An 8,496-nucleotide genomic window follows, 5' to 3' on the forward strand; every position below is an offset into this window, starting at 1 on the left:
CAGCAAATGAGGGCAAACACAAAGAGAACTTGTTTACAAATCTGTATGGACAGTCATGGAAAAAATTGTATGGTATTTACCCAGCTCTAACAGAACTTAACATGTCAAGTCCTCAAGACGTAAAGCAGGTCTTTTAAGCCTGTATGACCAGGACTCACAGTGAGACAGGCAACAAATAAGAGTCAAGGAGGTTGACTGGTATGATTTGGGTTACATTATTTAACGCTTCTTAAGATTTCAATAACTTCAGTCTTGGTCCCTATTTTTCTCCAGTTGAAGCCAATGGCAAAACTCCCATATAAATAAGAGCATAATCCAACCTTTGTGTTCCTTAATGTCAATAAATTATTGTCTGAAAATAGGATGATAGCAGTTCTGTGTGGGACAGAGGTAAATGTGAGTTTAAAATGAGGTACTCTACCTCCATTATGTTGAGATGAGAAGGATGAAGCTAAATTCTGCAAAAAAATTCAGGGCCCAGTTGTGTCTCCATGGTCCATGCATATAAGAAAAGGTGCAGCTGAGTCTGCAGTAGGTTCCTTCCCTTGTTCTGGTCCTATGGAGCAATGGTTCTCAACCATGGTCCGCAGTCCCCTGTGGGTCCACAAACAGGTTTCAGGGGGTCTGTGAAGCAGAGCCAGCGTTACTTGTCTGGTACTTGTTGGGACCCAGGGCAGAAAGCTGAAGCCCTGCCACATGGGGCTAAAGCCTGGGGGTCCGAGCCCTGCCACCCATGACTGAAGCTGAAACCTGAGCAATGTAGCTTCACCGGGGCCCTTCTGGTAAGGGGCCCCAGGCAACTGCACTGTTTGCTACCCTCTAACGCCAGCCCTGGCTTTTATATGCAGAATACCAGTGATTGTGGCACAGGTGGGCAGTGGAGTTTTTATAGCATGTTGAGGGTGGCCTCGGAAAGAAAAAGGTTGAGAACCCCTGCTGTGGAGGATGCAGCTAAGATCCTGGGATGTCCAAGGGGGAAGGTGCTAGGAAGGGAGCAAGGTACCAGTAGGCCAGAGGTGCAATGAGTGAGTGGGGGAGGGTGTGCAGTGGCTGACTCACCACTAGGGTGCCTCCTTGTGGCCAGGCATGGCATAGCAGCTCTCTCCTTGTCTGGTACCACCTGCTGAAGGGCGCTCCAGTGGTCTGCCTCTTCTTGTGACTTGGCCCTCCCGCTGGGTCTCTTTAAAGTCTCTTTCCTTCCAGGATAGTCAACAAACATAAACAAGGAGAATTAACCCAAAAGAATCATCCCAAAGCTGGGTCGAGGCTCTTTTCCTTCAGAGAGCGCTCATCAGGCTGTGGCTCTAAACTGAGTGCACAAGTAAACAGAGAAGAAAAGTTTTTCTCAAAGTGAATCAGCATCTGATTCTCCCTGCCCTCAGGGAGAGGCCATCGGGCAGCAGTCATCTGAGGAGCTCCTGCCTTTAGTTGGCCCTCTTTTGAGGAGGAGAGGACTGAAGGTCTGGTGTCCGCCCTGATCTGCCAGCCACTGAGTTGGGTTTCTCCCTCTGAAGCATCTCCATTCAATCCTATCATCTCTCACAGGTGTGACAGGGTGGATCCACTTTAGTCCTATGTTGCCCAATTTGGGGGTTGTATTCCCCATCACAGTGGGGTATGTGGAAGATGTGCAATCATCTTTTCAATAGTCTTGGGGAGAGTCCTTAGCCCCAGGCACTATTAACTTTCCAAGCTTACCCTTTCCCCAGTGCTGGGGGGGGGGGGTCCCCCTTTAAGAAGGTCTCTGGGGCAACTGCTTGCTGTAGGAGTCCCGGGAGAGCAAGATGTGGGGAAGGAGTCATTAGGCATAAATGGGGCTACCCAGACCTCTTACTATTTCCTGGTTCTGCCGGGTTCCACATGGATTCTGGAAGATCTGTGGGACTTTGGGGAGAGCAGGACATATGGCCCGTATTGTGAGGATTAGAGGGTAATCTAATGGAGCAATTGAGAAGTCTTCTTGAGGAAATCCTCACAGAGAATTCCTTCTCATTGCTACAGACTTCCCCACAAGAGGCTCTGATCGTGTCCTCAGTTATTTAGCCACTGCATAATTTTCATTAGCAATAAGTTTTTTTCCAATCCAGTTCTGAAAGGTCTTAAGTACTTGCTCTCAATCATATAGTGTATGCTGACACCTGGTGGCACTGAACAACCAAATCTTCATTAACAACTCTTATTTTCCACCTTGGGTTTAGAATTGTTTTGTTTTCCTGTTGTATTTTATGAATGTTTGAGTTTAAGTACTCAGTAGAATGCACACACACAGTGTAGCTAGACATTGCTAGTAGTGTGTTATGAAATGATTGCTTGGAGAGCTATTTTCAAGCTAACAGAGAAGTGTAATCTCAGGAGCAATTATTCCATTATAAAATGGAGTGAATATGTCCCATTAGTTTCCATAGTCAATAGATAGCACTGTAAAACAGTAACTAAAATTCTGGGCCCAATCTTGCTCCCACTGAGCCAGTGGCAAAACTGTCCTTGAGTTCAGTGAGAGCAGAAGCAGTGCTATGTTACCTATTCAATGACTGTTTTTTACAATTACATTTGCGGAACCATCACATTGCTATATATATATATAGTCATTTTAAAAATGCATTTGTATGAGTAGACAGTTATTCATGGAACCAAATGAAAGTTTGTTTCATTTCAAGTTAAAATAAGTAGTATTTAGTCAGTTGTCATGGTTTAAAAGAGATCCATTATATGACTTTTACATTAAAATTTCGATTAAAATCATGTTTAAAGTTCATTTCCTCTAATCTTATCCTGCTTTTGATTAGTTTTAAGAGCAGTTGATGGTCTTGTGCCTTGCAGTTTTTGCATTTTATATTTTGTGTACACAGTCCGGAATTTTATGTGAAATTGTAGGTTTGATCTTTGACCTCTGTTTACTATAATACTGATTTACCACTAATTTGATAGCAAGCCGTAGGGGTCTAGTGTAAACAAGCCGCTCACTTTACATAGCTATGTTTGACTCCTAAGTGGAGAAGTATGTATAGAGTATGTGCAGGATACTGTAGTCTACTACAGAAATAATAAAAACCACATCACTGTTCAACTCCCAGGTAACATTTACATTTAGATAAAATATGTTGCATGCCTGATAGGGAGAGAGAATGCATTTCTTATTCAAAAAACAAATCTAAGATGTTTTAGATTATTATTTAGAGTGTTGATGAGCTCAATCCTGCTCCACTGAAATCAATGGGAGCTTTGCCATTGACTTTAAGCAGATCAGGATTAATTCTAAATTGAGAGAGTAGAGAAGATAAAAATGAAAATGCAAAGGACCAAAATTTATTTCACTCACCGTCTAGAAAGTAAAGGGCAAAAGCCTTCTCTGAGGTCTGTAAAACGTATCTCTGCTCCAATACTCTTTTTTTTTCTTTACACTGATAGACATCCCAAAGGGAAGCAGCTCGCAATCAATATTGTAGTAGAAATCAAAGAGTCTTCCCAAAATGGCAGAGTTACCAAACGTAAGCCAGGCAAAAGTACAGCACTGATGAACTACACTGCGGATTTCAAAGAGCATTATTCTTGGAAACGTCCGACAGTACACTTGTGTTCCGTGCAGGATGTTTCCTCAGAACATTTAACTCTAAGTGGCATGAAGTTTTACAAATTATTAAAAATAAAGTGACGTTCGACTAATTGCAGCTGCCGGAAGGGGAGACTTTCTGCAATTGTGAGGGGGCAATTGAATTGAAATAGTTCAATATTATTCAAATGAATGTGACCCTTCCTCGGACAGTAAGCTGGTTCTGTTACTAATGTAAAAAGAAATTTGAGACCTATTACATATCCAATACCATCTTCAATTATAAAAATCAGTGTAGCGTTAGAGTATAGACAAGATGGGGTAAAATGGCTGGACCCTAGAATAATGCTTCCATCGCTACTAGCATTGCACTGTACCAACAGCAGGAGAAACTCAGAAAATGCTCAGCTACAGAGAACCTAACTCCACCCTCAAGCAAGAGGAAGATCAGAGTCACATTTTTATTTCAAGTGATAAGCTGATGAGAAATGAGTGATCTATGACAATGGTCCTGGGCCTTGCAGGTTTATTTTGAGGGTCAATTCAATGTATATTATGCCCAGGGCCAGCTCCAGGCACCGGTGTTCCAAGCAGGTGCTTGGGGCAGCAGTTAGAAAGGGGCGGCAGTTCCTCCGGCCGTGGTGGCAATTTGGCGGCAGCTTCTTTGTTCCGCCCACCGCAAAGAAAATCGGTGGCAGCTTCTCCCCTTTACCGGCTTTTTTCACTGCTTGGGGCAGCAAAAACTGTAGAGCCGGCCCTGTTATTCTGCCTCCAAATTTTTGTTATGCTGCCAATTTGTGCATTTTTGAAAATGGGGAACTGCTTTGCAGAAGTTATTGGCAACTGAGATGGGGACCAATGTGGCTTTTGGCACCCAGGAAAGGGTTGGAGGTGGTTTTGGTTATCCAAGCAGATGGGGGTTTTAGCACTAAGCATGGGAAGCATCAAGTCCTTCCCTCCCCACTTTGGGCAGAGACAGAGATGACTTTAAATATGGGAATAGGAGCTGGATTTGGATTTGTGTTCTCACCCCAGCAGCTGCTCCCACTGCTCTCTGGACCTATATCTGCCATTACATCCAACAATTACAAATTGAAAATGACAAATAAGAACATTAGCTGGATGTTTCTGCTAAAATGACCTGCCTTGAAGTAGCTAATGTTGACATTTAAATTGTCCCTACCCTTTTATGTTAACAGAAGAATGGAGGCCATTCACAATTCTCCCACAGCTATTATTTCAACTCTTTCTAAACTCAAGCAAACATCAGTTGCATCAGTTTACATTCCATACCCATTTTGAAAGCTACTTTGCAACCATAAACCAAACTGCCTACAGACAATTTTTTTAAAATGCCAGCTTAGATTCCAGAGTACAATTATGCAACATTTTAAAATAATCTGCAATTATGCAGCCATTCATATAGCCATGTAATAGAGAAAAGCAGCTCCAGGAGAATGTACCTATGTATTCATATCTATAACCATCCCAGAATTTACAAAGTACTCACGGGAATTGCTATCACAGGAACTGGTATTTCGAGTTAGACTGTACACATTGAATCACTGAAACAACATGTTTCTTAGTATGGAATAATCATTTAACTGAATAAGTGGCATTTAGAAATAGGATCAATGAAGAATCAGGCTTGCACAATAGAAAACCAGTTTGTCTAGAATACTAGTATTGACTATGTTTGTACTTACTGGGTGCTTGGAATAGTTTTCCTGTCATAGACCACCAAGCTTCCTTTCTTTTTCTTCAAATGCTCCTTCAAGCCTCCCTCTGTGTTCAGAATTTTGTAGCCCGACCCACTCAACCCTTGTAATATTGAATAAATAAACCTATGGAACAGGGCATCTCATACGTTTTTCCATCATCGTCACAGCAAATCCCAAAGAAAAGTGACCTCCTTACAAATTGAACACTATCTGGATTGAACTCTGGCAAAATGCTTAAGGTGGAGTGGTTGTGTATTCACTTCACATCCATCTGGAAATCGAGTCCTGCCATTGAAGCTTCTTGATGCCCACGTTATCACCAGCCATGAAGAGGCATTCATTGTTACACATGCTTGGAATTCATCAGTTTTCCATCCTAATAATACATCCATCCAAGAAAGCTATCAAAACTGAACCAGTGCTGATGGAGGTAGATGCTAGGTTCGCCTTCAAATATCCTCATTTCTGACCATGTCCTGTCACTTGATTGGGGGCAGCTAATGAAGACAGTATGAATCAGAAATGTCAGTCTAGTGTTCTCCACTCTTTCTTAGCACCCATAGTTCAGCACTGTATAACAGAGTTAGTAAAACTATGGTTCTATAGCATGACATCCCCCCAGAGGCCGCCGGCAGCAATTGCTTACACAGAAAAGTAGCAACAGGACAATCTGTATTTTATCTTTAGCTTCTTTAATGCGTTCATGTGTTCTGTCCTTTCTGAAAGCAGCTAATCACACCTCTCTCTGCCCCCTGTGTCTGTCACCTGGGCCCCTGCACCTCTTTCTCTGATGCTCAGTTCCCTTAAACACAATGCTCAGTCACCTGCTGAAGGTTCATTTCTGCACCTGCTCCCCTGGACGTATTGCCCAGCTGCTTAGTTCTCTTCACCCCTGCATCTCTGGACCCTCCCTGCTGGTAGATGGGAGCTCCAGTCTGGTTGCTCTGGAACTAAACAATTAATCCTATTTCCTCTCCTCCTGCTCTGCAGATTGTGTTGTTGTATCCACCTGTTGGCTCTCATCTGAGACTGTGCCCTGGTCTACACTACGGGGTTAGGTCGAATTTAGCCACATTAGGTTGATTTTAAAATGAATGCATCTACACAACCAACTCCGTTCCGTCGACCTAAAGGGCTCTTAAAATCGACTTCTGTACTCCTCCCCGGCGAGGGGAGTAGCGCTAAAATCGACTTTGCTGGGTCGAATTTGGGGTAGTGCAGATGCAATTTGACGGTATTGGCCCCCTGGAGCTTTCCCAGAGTGCTCCAATGTGACCGCTCTGGACAGCACTTTGAACTCAAATGCACTAGCCAGGTACACAGGAAAAGCCCTGGGAAATTTTGAATTTCATTTCCTGTTTGGTCAGTGTGGCGAGTTCAGCAGCACAAATGACCATGCAGTCCCCCCAGAATCACAAACGAGCTCCAGCATGGACCGAAAGGGAGACACTGGATCTGACTGATGTATGGGGAGAAGAATCTGTGCAGGCCGACCTCCAATCAAAAAGAGGAAATGCTAATATATATGCCAAAACCGCACAAGGCATGGTGGAGAGGCTACAACAGGGACACACAGCAGTGCCGTGTGAAAGTTAAGGAGCTCAGGCAAGCCTACCAAAAGACAAAGGAGGCAAATGGTCGCTCCGGGTCAGAGCCCCATACATGCCGCTTCTATGATCAGTTGCATGGCATTCTAGGTGGGGGCCCTACCACTATCCGTGGACACCTGCAAGGGGGGAGTCCGATGCAACAGGGAGGAGGATTTTGTGGATGAAGAAGAGGAGGAGGAGGAGAATGCGCAGCAGGCAAGTGGTGAATCCGTTCTCCTCGGCAGCCAGGACCTTTTCATCACCCTGGAGCCAATACTCTCCCAAGATGGGATCCCTGACCCTGAAGCTGGAGAAGGCAGCTCTGGTGAGTGCACATTTGTAACTACAGTACAGGGTTTAAAAGCAATAGTGTTTAATGTTTGATTTGCCCTGAAGAATTGGGATGCATTTGCAGCCAGTACAGCTACTGGAAAAGTTTGTTAACGTGCCTGGGGATGGAGCGGGAATCCTCCAGGGACATCTCCATGAAGCTCTCCTGGAGGTACTCTGAAAGCCTTTGCAGAAGGTTTCTGTGGAGGGCTGCCTTATTTCGTCCCCCACGGTAGGACACTTTACCATGCCAGCCAGTAGCAAGTAGTCTGGAATCACTGCAGCACAAAGCATGGCAGCGAATGGTCCTGGGTTTTGGTCGCATTCAAGCAACATTCAGTCTTTATCTTTCTGTGTTAGGCTCAGGAGAGTGATATCATTCATGGTCACCTGGCTGAAATTGGGGAATTTTTGTAAAGGAACAGTAAAAGTTCCTTGTTCGTGCTGGGTTGTTTGCGCTTGGCTAAAAGGGATCATCCCGGAGAATAGCCATGCAGCGGGGTGGGGGAGGTGTGTGCTGCACATCCACCCTAAAACCGCAGCCCCTCCTTTTAAATGTGAAACCCAACCGGCATTGCTTGCTATGGGAAAGGATGGCGCTGCAGTTTGAAACCATTCCCACATGTTACGAAGGCAGAAGAAGCCAACCCCGCATACCAAAAGGCTTACCGTGGCTGCCTGGAAACCAAATTCTGTTGCCCAGCTGTTTGTGAACCGGCAGGCACTCAGTATAAAAGGCAAAATGCGATCTTGTACTTAAAGCACATGCGCTGTCTGCTGTGAATTGCTTGATTCACTGTGTAAGAGTCTCCCTTTTGTTCTCAGAAATGTATCATCTTAAATTTTACTCTCCTTTTTTATCTCCCCCCAGGTGCAAATGTTTCTATGCTCCCCTATCATCTCCATCGCTGAGGTTATCACAGATTAGAAGGTGAAAAAAATGCACTTGCAATGACATGTTTTCCGAGCTCATGCAGTCCTCCCATACTGATAGGGCACAGTTTAATGCATGGAGGCATTCAGTAGCAGAGGCCAGGATGCATTAAGTGAGCGTGAAGAGCAGAGGCAGGAGGCGATGCTGAGGCTAATGGCAGAGCAAACGGACATGATGAAGCGTCTGTTGGAGATGCAGGAAAGCCAACAAGAGCACAGACCCCTGCTGCATCCATTGTATAACTGCCTGCCCTCCTCCCCAAGTTCCATAAACTCCTCACCTAGATCCCAAGAACGCGGGGGGAGGCTCCGGGCACTCAGCCACTCCACTCCAGAGGATGGCCCAAACAACAGAAGGCTGTCATTCAAACAG

This window comes from Chelonia mydas, chromosome 2 (genome assembly GCF_015237465.2).
Source record: "Chelonia mydas isolate rCheMyd1 chromosome 2, rCheMyd1.pri.v2, whole genome shotgun sequence".
Taxonomy (NCBI): domain Eukaryota; kingdom Metazoa; phylum Chordata; order Testudines; family Cheloniidae; genus Chelonia; species Chelonia mydas.